The sequence below is a fragment of the Chelonia mydas genome, chromosome 1 (genome assembly GCF_015237465.2).
Source record: "Chelonia mydas isolate rCheMyd1 chromosome 1, rCheMyd1.pri.v2, whole genome shotgun sequence".
In the NCBI taxonomy this organism is placed as follows: domain Eukaryota; kingdom Metazoa; phylum Chordata; order Testudines; family Cheloniidae; genus Chelonia; species Chelonia mydas.
In genome coordinates this window covers 163,249,110-163,263,193 of record NC_057849.1, presented here as the reverse complement: position 1 = coordinate 163,263,193, position 14,084 = coordinate 163,249,110, and the positions used below count along the sequence as shown (strand labels likewise).

Here is a 14,084-nt window from a genome sequence, read left to right as displayed (position 1 = left end):
CTACCAGCAACTGTGCACACCACGTATACGTCTCTATTTCTAGGCAAAATATCTGCATCCTCTTTAAAGTGCCCTGAGCACTTTCATGTCATTTATTCTAAGTGTGCTGTTCCAGCAGCCACATCCCCCATTCTACGTTTACATCTTCTGAATCACCCTGACTTCTACCCAGAACCTAAAACCTCTTTAACTCTGGTTGGACATAAACCCACTAAGTAGATCTTCTCCCTCTTTTACTGCTGTATCTCTGTAAAGTTACCCAATCACTGTCTCTTGCACCATCTCATTATTTCCCCCCAGACTGTGGCTCCAACACACTGTTTTGAGGACTCATGCTGAAGTCATTCTTAACAAGCCTAAAACCAGCCAAGTCTTGTCAACCTGCCCTATCCCTTTATCTCTATGAGAAAAATCAACCTGTCCCTCTAAATCTGCTATTCCAGTGGTTCTCAAACTACAATTTAGGGCAGTGGTCTCCAACCTTTTTATGCCCAAGATCACTTTTTGAATCTAAGGGCAACCCAGGATCTACCCCGCCCCTTCCCCAAAGCTCTGCCCTGCTCACTCCATCCCCCACGCTCTCCCCCACCCTCACTCACTTTCACCAGGCTGGGGCAGGGGGTTGGCGTTTGGAAGGGGGTATGGGCTCTGGGCTGGGGCCAAGGGGTTTGCAGTGTGTGAGGGGGCTCTGGGCTGAGCCTGGGGCAGGGGTACAGGAGGAGGTGAGGGGTGCAAGCTCTAGGAGGGGGCTTGGGTATAGGAGGGGGCTCTGGGCTGGGGCAGAGTGTTGGCTCTAGGAAAGGAGTCAGGGCTTGGGGAGCAGGAGGGGGTTCAGGGTGCAGAAGGGGGTATGATGCTGGCTCTAGGAGGGGGCTCAGGGATGAGGTGCGGCCTCCCACTGGGCAGCACTTACTTCTGGCTGCTCCGGGCACAGCGAGGCTAAGGTAGGCTCCCCACCTACCCCGGCCCCACACCACTCCCAGAAGAGGCCAACACTCCCTGCCTACCCCCAGGGCCGCAGGGGTGTCTGCCTTAGCTGCAGCCACACTACACTGCCGGAGATTGCGATCAACTGGGATCAACCAGTCGGTCGCGATTGACGGGTTGATGACCACTGATTTAGGGAATATTGGTGGTGCCGACAGACCTCTCTATGAGCACTGTATTATAATATTAATTTATTTGTTTTGCAGTAGTGATTACAAGCCCTAGTCAAGAGCCACCAAGCACTTCAAAACGGAAAAGAGGAGGATTGGAAGTTTAAGAGGGGTAGGATCCAAGATATATTTATATTTCTGTGTTGATTCTCTCTAAATTAAGAGATGTGAACTACTGTACTAGCCTATATCTAACATTGTGCTGTATCCTTTACACAGTTAATAGCTAACAATAATGATGAACAAAGTAAAGACCATTAGAACAGCACTCATTAAAAAACTTAATTTCTGATAATGAAAAACATTCCTTTCTGATGACAGATTAAAAAATAAAAAAAGAACGAGCAAGCGATCTTGGGAATCCGCCTGAGCTGTAGCCTGCAGCTCGTTTTCCATGTTCTCCTCTCAACAAGTGTAAAATTTGCTTGGAATAATTTTTGTTTCTGTCCAAACGTAGTAACAGATTACTCCTTGGGATTATACAATACCCATTGAGTATAGCAAATCTTGTCACGTTAACATACTACCTAGCCACATAGTAAACCATTTCAATTAACCATGCTCAGTTCTGCTAATACCAATATACTGCGAAGAAATGGCAATGTATGTTTAAGGATAATTCTAGCCTTTTCTTCTAAGCAGCATATTCTAACCACTCCTTTGTGGTCAGGTTAAGGATTGCTCTACCTGTTTTGCTCTTTTCCCCCTTCCTCCTGAATCCAAGTCTGACTCAAAGGTCTTCCTTTTGCAGTCTCTAACTTCATCAGTTCCTGCCTCTCTCTCATCCTCGTCCTCTCTTTTGGCTCTTTTCCATCAGCCAACACACACATACTTTGTCCTCCTATCTGGAAAAAAAAAGTTTAAAAAAAAAAACAACTACTTGTTTCAGAGTAGCAGCCATGTTAGTCTGTATCCGCCTCTCTAACCACTGTCCTATCCTCTTCCTCATCTCCAAAACCCCTGTGCACAATGTCCACACCCAATCCCTTCATTCGATCTACTCCAAGTTCCTCCTGGTCTCACTTCAGGCTAGTTTCTGCCCTGTTTACTTCAACAACACGGCCTTGCCCAAAAGCATAATGATACCCTTGATAAGCCAAAGGGACAGTTCTCTATTTTTATCATTTTGATCTCTGCTGCCTTTATCACAGGACGCTAGACTTGATGGACCACAGGACTTGCCATATTGGATCAGACCAATGTGCCTACAATCACTTTACTCCATCATTTCCAATCCTCCCCACATTGCCACAGCTGTTTTCTTCTGCCTCGCTGACCACTACTTTGGTGGCTCCTCTCCCTATCAATCCCTCTATAGCATCTCTTTAGGCAAACGTGTCTATTCCATGGTTTCAACTGACACACATGCCTCTAGGCAGAGGATTCCCAAATCCACCTTCTGATCCTCTGCCCTAGGTTACATCTCCCACTATCCATCAGCCATCCCCTCCTAAATGTCCCACTACCACAGCCCAATTTCTCCCAAAAGAAACTTCATCTTTCTTCCCAACCATTCTCCACCTCCTTAGTTCCTAGTGATCTTATGTTCTAATATAGCATCTATAAGTATGGTACCTGAGCACTATACAATATTAAAGGAGCATAAAAAGGAACAACAAGAAACAAAAAAATAGCACTTCCCTCTCAATGTTCTTCCAGGGAAGACCAGCAGGACAGTGAATGGGGAGGGCTTTTGTTCATTTGCTGATAGTCATTAATTCTGGGGAAAGATTCACTGAAGATGTGTATTTTATACCTTGATTTGACCACCATCAGGCTTAGGTACAGCCTCAGCTCTTAAGCAGGGAGTTCCACAGCCAGGGTCCTGCCACTAGAAACACTCTGCTCCAGTGCCTGACACCAGACCCTGGGTGTATCCAGCTGCTCCATCTCTGTGGAGCACAACTGTATTGGTGGAGGGGCAGGAGCATCATAGAGAATCAACTTTGTCTACAAGTTGATTTTTTGCCTTGATTCCTATTCATCCCTAGCCTCAGCCTCTCTTACTCTGCTGCTTTAATCAAAAACAGCACTGCTAGAGTAATCTTCCTCTCCAACCACCTTGTATTCCCCAAATCATACCCCTCTCGCCCGTGCCCCAATAGTTCTCTGGGGCAAGGACTTTCATTTAGTATGTATTTGCACAATGTTTAGCACAATGGGGCTCAAAGCTGGCTGACTTCTAGGTGCTACCAAAACATGTTAATATCAACCTCTTCCCTGACTTGTTTGTTAGGACATCAAATTGAGACTCCTCATCCTTACTGACAAAGCTCTACACATCAACACCATTGTGATAGGCATTTCCATAGATACCTAGAATTACTAAACTAAATGCAACTTTTTAAAGCATTGAAATAACTTATCTAGGAGTGTGGTGACTTCTCCATCAGTTGAAGTCTTTCAGCCAAAGATGGATTTCTTTCTAAAAGAAATGCTCTAGCAAGCTTCACCAAAAGTTATGGGCTTGATACAAGAATTATTGGGGAAGGATCCATGGCCTCTTTTATGCAGGAGGTCAAACTTGGTCATAATGGCCCCTTTTGGCCTTACAGTTCATGAATATTATATCAGATAGACAGAATTAATCTCTGCTCCCATTTCCATCCTACTCCTCCCTATGCTGTTCCCAATTATCTCTCGTTATTGCTTCCTTTGCCTCCAGCTACTGCCCTTGGCTCCAAGCCTTCTGTCATGCTATTCCCTATATCTGTTACAGTCTCTCTCTTCCTGCCCATCACACAAGCTTTCACTCCTCCCTCAAACCCACTACTTGCATGAACTTCTTTAGATCCTCCCTTTTTTAAATTGTTGTCCAGTGTTTGTCTCATCTATGGCAGACTGCTACTCAAGGCAGAGACTCTCTCAGAGTACTGTGTATATCTATGGAGCTAGGTTAATGCTTCATCATTTTGTATTGCACACTGGAATAGCTAACACAAAAGGAACTTCATATAATATTATTGCACTATACTACTGCCCCTATTTTATAATGATGTATTTTCAGTACTGACCATTATAAATACATTCAAAAATTTTAAAAAAATGGATGCAGTGTAGTCAGTTGATCAGGCACTGGACTGGGAATCAGTAGATCTAAGTTCTACTCCCGGCTCTGCCACTAGTTGGCTGCATGACCTTTGGAAAGTCATTTCACCTGTGTCTCAGGTGCCCCTTAACAAAAGTCTTCCTTTGCAAAGTCTATGAGATCTACACATGAAAACCACTATGTAACAGGCAAGTGTTATACATCTTAGGGTTTTATACTGCCACTCAGTGTAGTATCTAAGCACCTTCTACATAATATCAATAGAGAAATCCCTAGTGGACTTCATGGAGTCGGATACTTCTCCCTTTTTGAGGTCATAACTCAGCTTGGGGCAAGATTTTGGAGTTTGATTTTTTTGTTCTATTATACCCTTATTAAAAATGGGCTGTCAACCCCCCCGCCGCCAATTTAAACTGTATCTTCTAAAGAACTGCTAAAAAGAGAGCTATCACATGGTACTTGCTCACAGAAGGTGAAATTTCACTATTGCACAGAGCATCAGCACAAGGGCCAGGCACCTTTTAAGTCCTAAGGGTGCATGTGCTTTGTTCTGGCCCTGTCCACATGGGTGATTTCATTAAAACCTATACAAAAAGGAGAGTTATTCAGTTAGTTCCAGCATGGGAGAGATGATTTTTAACTTGATAATCCAGCTGTCAGTGGGATTCTGAAATGTCACTCCTACACCTGGCAGAACTAATTTGTTTGCATCTCATTTTAGGAAAAAAGTAAAACATAAAAGTATAAAAGAGTTCCTTTTCTAGTTGATGCAGAGTGCTCAAAGGAGACCAGTACATCCTCTTGCTCCTTTCTGACTTGGCCAGCCCAAAGGACCCAGATGAAGGAGAAAGATTTTTAAAATCAAAAGCTGAAGTTAAAATTTATTATTTCTCTTCCCTGTTTTTTTTTAAAGCTGTATTCTTCTTTAAATCTCTTTTTAAAGGACAAACTACCTACACAAGGAGATTTTTTTCAGAGTAAAGCATATTTTGGTGCAGAGTTTGGATACAAGTGCCTGACACTACATAATTTACACTTTAAAAAAAAAACGAACAAAAAACACAACATGCAATGGCAAGAATATTGATCCTTAACCAGCCACTTTAGGCCCTGTTTCTGTAACCACTTATGTACGTGAATAACCCCATAAAGTTATTCACATGCATAAATATTTCTATAATGTGGCCTTGTGTGCGTGTGTGTTTGATTTTTAAACAAAACATTTCACAACTGGACTGACAAACGAGAAGTAGTGAAGACATTAAAACTGTGGGAAACAATGGGGAAGTGAATTCAAGGGTCCTTTATTTTAAAAATGAGATTACCTAATGTTCTGATAAATACAAATTGTTTTAAAAATGCAATATTAAAATAGACCAGGTCCAAAAACTACAAAGCCTCCCAAACTCAGATGCCTCTCCACATCCTCCTATCCACTAAATCCTTCTCTCTCCTGCCACCCCTTACCTCAAGAGGGCCTGGAAGAACAGATAAGCCTTGCAATATGACCCAAAGATCACCAAATCTGCGATTTAGCATACCAGGGAATGGTATGTGTAAAGGCATTTCATTCCTGAGACAAGGACTCACTTGAGAATACCTTCCCATTAACCCTTTCCACACGGACTAAATCTGCCCCCACCGGGAGTTCTGTCCTTGACCTTTATGGGAGCAGGACTAAGTACTTAGTAATGAGTTCTTCTGAAGTATTTTAATACAGAGCCCAGATCCTGCACACACTTGTGCATGCGCTCAGCTTGATAAATCAACATACTGGATAAAAGGAAGTTGGATCAGGATAATTTTTCCTCCAAACACAAATTCATAGATCCCATGGCCAGAAGGGATCATTGTGTTCATCTAGTCTGACCTCTTATGTAACACAGGCCATAGAACTTCCAAAATAATTCATAGGGCATATTTTTTAGAAAAGCTTCCAATCTTGATTGACAAATGGTCACTTGTGTGACTGCTGCTGGAATACTGTGTCCAGTTCTGGGGTCCACAATTCAAAAAGGATGTTGATAAATTCGAGAGGGTTCAGAGAAAAGCCAGGAAAATGATTTAAGGATTACAAAACATGCCTTTATAATGATAGACTCAAGTAGCTCAATCTATTTACAGTCAAGTACCTAAATGGGGAACAAATATTTAATAATTTAACAGCTCTTCAGTCTAGCAGACAAAAGGTATAAACACAATCCAATTCAGACTGGAAATGAGATGTAAATTTTTAACAATAAGAGTAATTAACCATTGGAACAATTTACCAAGGGTTATAGTAGGTTCTCCTTCTTTGGTAATTTTTAAATCAAGACGATGTTTTTCTAAAAGACATGCTCAAGGAATTATTTTGGAAAATAGAGCAGTTTGAAAATTAACTTAGTTTATATTAGTTCAAAAGCCAAGGAAGTGAATTTTGTAGTTCCACAGAAATCAATTTTTCTTTAGTATCAGTTACATGCCTGAGACATTCAGTTCAGCTTGGGGTTTTTTAAACTCTTTATTGTTCTCTAACATTGTTCCACTGTTTTCATAGGAGTGTGGATTCTCCCCCTACCCGCCCCCCCTTTGAAACCAGCTAGAAAGGATATTTCATTATATACCTATCACGGAAGACAGTGAAACATACCATATTAAAAACTCTATATACTTAAATTATTTTACAAAGACTTGATAGGACTTTCATCACAAAATTCATGATACAATATTAGCCCTCTCAGTCACAATCAAGTATAGCAATCACATACCTATAAGGCTGAACTCATTCAAGAAAAGCTAAGTGCAAAAAATATTACAGGATCAGTAGTTCCTTCATTTATTGACAGATGTATCCAAAACACTCATTTTGTATTTAGCTCATAATACCACAAGGATACCAAGTGTCACGGGAAATGACCTCTGGTCAAAAAGCCTCCTATTGTGTTGTCTAATATGATTTCCTGTAGCTTTAGTTTAATGTGCTCTCTGTGGAAAGAAATGAGGGCAGAGTCTGCCCTGTCTTGCCATTTGTGTTATTTTACATCTGTGCAAAGGGAGTGCAAAGTGGTTGCAAAATAGCACCAAATCAGAATTCCTCTCACTTACAGTGGTAGCTTTTCACACTCACTTCACACAGGCGTAAGTGATTGACACAAGTATGCAAGGCAGCAGCTTACAGCTCCAGAATCTTCTTCCATCTCCAATGGGCAGTCTACTCCAAATGTCCACATCAGACAGCCTCTCAGACTCATTATGTAATAGGTATAGAAGTAAGTCCACTCCTACCCTCCCCACACAACTCTTAGCTTTGCTGAACCCTGATTCTACGAATTCACAACTTTGGTCTTTCACTATATTAGTCTACCAGCACTCTAATTTTTGCCTTATCAAGAATAAAAGTGAGCACTTTGATTAGAAAGCAACTTTTTTTTGGTTCAATTATAATGAAAATAGACAATATCCTCTCATCAGGGAGATAAGCACAGTACATTTTTGTCTATCGGGTAGTGGATAAATATCCAAATTCCTGGTCTTCCCTTCACCATAACCCTCATTTATCTTTATAAGATTTTGAAGTAATTACACACACACTCCTTCAAAAGACAAAATACAGGAACTGAACAATAAATTAGGGAGAAGAGAAGTGGGTTTTCAAAAAGTCTATCTAGTCCTGCTAGAAACATCCATGCAAACGAACAGGAGAAAGCCAAATCAGCGTAGCAAAATAAAATACTGGTTTTGTTTTACTTCCATTTTGGTGATTAGTCCCCTCAAATGCTACTGAAATGAATGTATTAAGAATATTTCAACTCAATTTTTTTTTTTAAATTGTGCATATTGCAAGACATGCTCCATTTCACAACTGCAATGCTTTGGGTTTTGTTGCTCCTTTTCGCTCCCACTTTCCTCCTGTTTGTATGGCACCTTTATAGAGCTGTAGCTCACGAAAGCTTATGCTCAAATAAACTGGTTAGTCTCTAAGGTGCCACAAGTACTCCTTTTATTTTTACAGTGCTATGTGTAAGCAGTGGGAGGAACCACACCTCAGAGCATCTGATTCCTTCCTTAATTCTTCCTCAGTACTGGCTCTTTCAAGAAGATTATAACATATGTAGGGCTGGTATACACAGGGAACTTACATCAGCATACCTACGTGTCTCAGGGGCATGAAAAATCCACCCCCCCCCCCCCCAGTGACATAACTAAGCCAACCTATACCACGGTGTAGACAGTGCTAGGCTGACAAAAATTCTTCCATCAACCCAGCTACCACCTCTCAGGGAGGTGGATTACTGTGCTGATGGGGGAACCCTTCCTGTCAGCATAGGTGGTATCTACACTGAAGCACTACAGCGGCAACTGCGCTGCTGTCGTGATTTAAGTGTAGACGTACCCGTAACCTCCCACTCCCTAAAATGTCTCTAGACAGTGCACTGGGACTAGAGCCAAGATCCCATTATGTGACTGCTATTCGCCCTGCTCTGCCCCACTGTGGTAGGGAGAATAGCAGCTACACAGCATCTCTATCCCTTCTCACCCAAGATCTAGGCAGACTGCACAGGGGCATGGAAGTGAGAGTCTTAGTCCTCCTAACATAGTGACAGCAGCCTGGCCTACGTGGCTGTGCAGGTGAGTATGCTGCAGTATGTTTGTTCAGTCAGGAACTCTGTCTTCATATCTATCAGTAAAGTACCTAGGATACTGCTAGCCCTTCATTAACAGACACCCAGCACCACACAGAAGGTGCTCGGGAATGCACCCCTAAGCAGATGCAGGGGTTAGCTGTTATTTATCTCTGACCATACGTTCCCAGAGCATGGATCTGCACACCACAACCTGCCCACAGCTAGACCTTCACACTGGGTATGCAGTTATGGCACCAAAAGAAATTTAAAAAAAAAAAAAGGAGTCCCAGTCATGCTTCCACATATACAATAAAACACATGCTTAGATGTAGGCAGTGAAATAGGATCTTAAAATTTACTGCTGGGGGAATTCTGCACCACTGCACAATGCAGAACTTAACAGAAATTAATGTTGGGCGCACAGAGTTTCCTTTCTTCCCCCCACAGAAATGGGCTGCAGAGATGTTGTCCGCCACGAGGGGATGCTGTACCCGGCAGAGCCCAGCTCACAAATAGAACACAAGCCCAGGGGAGGAGAGGGAGGGAACTGGAGGGTTCCCAGCATGCCCTGAAGGAAGGAGGCGGTGGTGCACGGGAAACTCTGTGCAAGCTTAGGACCCAGCATCAGGCTCTTTCTCCCTCTGGATCCCTGGGCTCTAGGGGAGAGGGGGTGTAAGTGTCTGGCCCACAGCTGGGCTCCAGGGAGAGGAGCAGAGAAACAGAAACTGGGTTGTCATAGGGGTTTCCTTAACTCTCTGCCCCTGGGGGAATTTTTGTGAGTGTCTGTATTGTTACAGACATACTTGCTGGACAGGTATTTTGAAATAAATTACCAAAGTAATTGAAACTGGCATGATTATAGAGTGTTATTTTGACAAATGTGCAGAATTTTAAAATATTGCGCACAGAATTTTTAATTTTTTGGTGCAGAATTCCCCAAAGAGTAAAAACTACAAGGAGAAAAGATTGTGTTCTTACTAAATTACCCAGCAAAGTTTTGTAAGATGGTCCCCACTTTTAAACAATTAATTTTATTTACAGGATTTCTGTACGTGGCAGGAGGAAAGGGGCAGCCAGTAAAATAACCAAAGAAGCTAGTTGTATTCCCAAGTAGAAAAGTATTTGTAATATTCCTTGGAGATTGTAATCACAATGAATATCATTAGGACAATTAGTCACTTAAGTGTTATACACATTCATTACCATCCTCTTTTACGCAGATGGTATATACTGTATATAGCAATGATACCATAGCAGAAATCAAAATTACAGACAGCTTTTGACTCTTTACAGAATTTTTTCCAAAACAACTTGTTCTGAATTCAGTAATAAATGTTATATTGTTTGGAACTAAAAGCAGATGATGTATACAGTCAAACTTCTGAAAACTGAACACATATGGCAGGATTGCCCTGGAGAATGAACTAACTACTAGAATTTAACTATTTGACTTGATGCAAATTTTACATCTGCTTCTCATTTTTCTACCACATTTATAAAAGCGAATCAAAGTATGACATTTCATTATGTTATTAGTGGCTTCTCATTTTCTACATTAACCAACAATCTATAACTTCTGATCCTGAAATACATACTTCTGTGATATCATATTTAATCGACATACAAAATTGTGTTTACTTATTTGGAGGTCACACCTCTGTTGAGGAGGAAGGGACAGATAGAGAATGTTATGTTACAGAAAAACATTTCTGGTCATGCAGGCAAAGCCAGGAGTAAACAAATCTCATGCTTCAAGGTACGATATGATCACAAGTCAGAAAGGAAACCTTAAACCATGTAGAGTATTGCACATTTTTCCCCCTTCCTCTACACATAACAAGTAGTGGTCATTGCTGAGTGCAGGATTTCAGCCTCAAAGGAGCAATGCTATGTATGATCCATAATGGAAAATTTTATATTTCTGTGTTTTAGATACACCAAGGAAAATTAAGACACATTTATTGTTCCTTATATCACCTGAAGACGACTCAGTGGTCAGTTTGAAATGAGTTAGTGGTCTCAGGGCTTGATACAAAGCCCACTGAAATCAATGAAGAGATGCATATTGATTTCAGGTGGCTTAGGATTAGGTTCTTGATGCAAGTTCCTGCTAGGCAGCTCTCTAAATCAGGAAATCCACCCTCATAATTGGCACCAGCTGATGCTATTATCGGCCATCTCAGTAAAGTGTACAGAAATTGAACTGTCATCTTAGGCTAGGTCTACCATTGGAAACGCATCATGTTACAAAACGTGTTAGCCACGTGCTTTAACACGATGTTAAATAAAACTTGGTACCTACCACATCTCAGTAAGATATTTTTTAAACATAACTATTCTTGTCCACGCTAAGGGCAAAATCATGTTTTAACATAATGATGCGTTTTCTCAGTGCAAACAAGCCCTTGCTGCAGGATCAAGTGTCTTACCAAAAAATAGAGTTATGGCATATAGACAAGATAGTGTGGGGAAGCTTGTGTTGCGCATCCTGAATACATTCTGGAGATAAAGAAAACTTCATCTGTAGTGCTTTCATTGTCACATCTTTTAGGATAACTTTTTTAAAATGAAAATTATGGCATATTCTATTTTAATTAAATTGGTTACTGTTTCACTACAGAGCTGAAAGCTACTCCTGTGGTAGGAAGTTATAAACAAACTTATGATGCGATGCCAGCTAATTTAAAAGATGTTTGCTTAAATTCATTAGTTGTATTGCAAGGAAAAGCAATCCAAGGAAAAATACTGTAAAAGTATCTAAACTCCAAGGAGGGAAAGGAATTGTTAAAGTGGAACAAAAGGACATAACTGAGATGAAATAAACACAGGAAAATTTACGCTGAATATTAGGAGGAAAAAAACAGTGAAATCTATTAAACTGAAATAGCTTCCAAAGGGAAGCAATTAAAATCAACTGTAAAGGGGAATGCTGCAATGCCAAAGGATGAAATAGTGACCTAATAAATCTTTTGCATCTCTTATTTCTGCAGCTCTATGTAAAGAAAGGACTTGGGGTTTCTTTAAATGGAGAGATGGGGAAGGGAGAATGGCCACACTCCAAAGATACCTTAAATATTTTTTATAAGCCAAAGTCTGTTAATAGGCACAAAATAAACATAATGAAGACCATACATACCTATTCTGCACAAAAGGAAAGACCTTAATTGCTCATCCTGTATTGCAGCATAAAGTGTGCTGCTCCAGGAGATGCAGAGGGTCCAACAGCAACAATTATGTAGATATCAAATACAGCATGGCTTATCAAGGCAATACATGTCTCTCAAGATCAGGTGCTCATCAAGCAGATGACTCTTCAGACAGGAAGCTGTAAATGAAATCATACACATGGATATACAGAAGAAACATTTGGCTTCACAAGCATTTTTTTAATATGTAAGCATTGAAGGAATTTCTCTTATGGCTCAAACAACCATACACTATTCACAGAATCAATTTTACTTACAGTTCAGTAAACCTTTTATTCAATTTGAAAAAAACTGTAGGCTTTAGCTTATCAGAGAGGCTGCAGTGTAACATCCTGGGGTTCAAAGATGCTCTGCCACATTTCAAGATTGTTGGCAATGAATTTGGGCTATTATTAGAAATATCTGGTTGCTAGGGCAAACTCTTGTAATGACACACACTACCCACGAAGCAGAATTTGCTTTGCAAATTAGAAGGGGGGGCAAAAAATCAAGATGTGGAAGGATCATAATGGTATCTATCATAAGGATAATTATGTAAGATGTGCATTTTTAATATATAAAGAAAATTGCTAGTTTCACAAAAAGAAAACACAGAAATATTACATAATACAGAAAATTACTTAGGACTTGACTCAAAAGCCAGATGAACCTTTATGAAAAGTACGTAGGCGTGTTTTAACTCAGTGTGCCTACATCGAGGTACTTATCCAGGCCTAATCCCCATGGAATTAGAATGCCTCACAAATATTAATGCACATATCCACACACCAATCCCCCATGCTAGTATCCCCATCTAACAGAAGCGGGTAACAGATACAGAGACATTAAGTGACTTGCCCAAAGTCACACAGGAAGTTTGTTGCAGAGCTAGGAAGTGATACCAGATGTCCGAAATCCTAGTCCAATCCCCTAACCACAAGAGCATATCCCTTGCTTGTAGTCCCCTGGGAGCTCCATATAAGGCACCCTTTTGGCATCTGGGGAACTACCATGCCATAATTAACATCTTAAAGTATCAATTTACACACACTCTCTCTCTCTCTAGATATGTAAATGGGTATTTCATAGAGAAATCACAATTTTCTTTACATTTTTCCCCAAATACTGCACTTTCATCTAAAATTTGCTTTTTGAGAGCGTTAGTAGGACAAAGATGGGGAAGAAAGCCTAGAAAAGTAACTTCTGATGTGGTTTTGTCCTACTTCACTAAAAAAAGTCTACAGACGCTATTAATACTTCAAAAAAAATTCACCAGCTTCAGCCAAAGCGAAGGGTACAGTAGTACTATGCGTCTCAGTGTCATTTCTTCTGGCTAGCATTGTATCTAAGAAAAAGGGGACAGTAAGAAAGCATGCATATCAAATTTAGTAAACTGTCAAGCTATTCTTTGTAGGCTGAATGCTTTACATGGCATAAGAAAGATGCTGTAATTAAAAGAATAGCTCCCTTATGACTGAGAACTGAGAAAGTTTAATTATGCTTTCAACTATTGGGAATGAGAGACTTTGATGACAAAGATACTTCTCCATAGTCACATGAATTACACCTAGTAAGATTTAATGAAACTTAAGCAGATTCATTGCTAATAAATAATGTCACTAAAATAAGTGTTCATAAAAACTTGGACTTTATATAGTCTTTTCTTATTATTTTACTTATGAAATTAAAATTTTCAATCCATGAGAGAATCAAATGTTGCAGAAATCACGAACAGGGTGAAATGCATTAAATGAACAAATTTAACAATTACTGACATCAACTGGCTCCATTCCTGGCAATCCCACCAGAGGCCATGGAGACTGAATTACCCCTTTCACAGTTGAGGGTGATTAACACTGGTCAGACTGGAAGCCCACATGGAAACAGGAAACAGTTGGGAGCCCTCTTGCAAAGTAATTGCTCTCAACTGCTTTAGTCTCTTTCCCCGGCCCAATGACTATCCGTTGTCATCATAGCATTTATTTTGACATTACCAAAACATTTTGATTAGTTTCAACTCAAGATTTTCCTCAGCTTTTCAATTCACTGAAAAATTCCCTCCCCCTCCCCCCCCCCCAAATTAACC

At 40.5% G+C, this 14,084-nt stretch overlaps 1 protein-coding gene across 5 annotated transcripts in view; it reads right to left on the bottom strand.

The window, feature by feature from the left end:
* Positions 1-14,084, bottom strand: part of TIAM1 (TIAM Rac1 associated GEF 1) — a 248,244-nt gene that overhangs the window by 169,719 nt on the left and 64,441 nt on the right. For all 5 annotated transcript variants that reach the window (XM_037905275.2, XM_043538299.1, XM_043538292.1 and 2 more), the window contains one exon: positions 11,950-12,138. The gene's annotated coding sequence lies outside the window, so the exon portion shown is untranslated. The remainder of the gene's footprint in view (positions 1-11,949; positions 12,139-14,084) is intronic.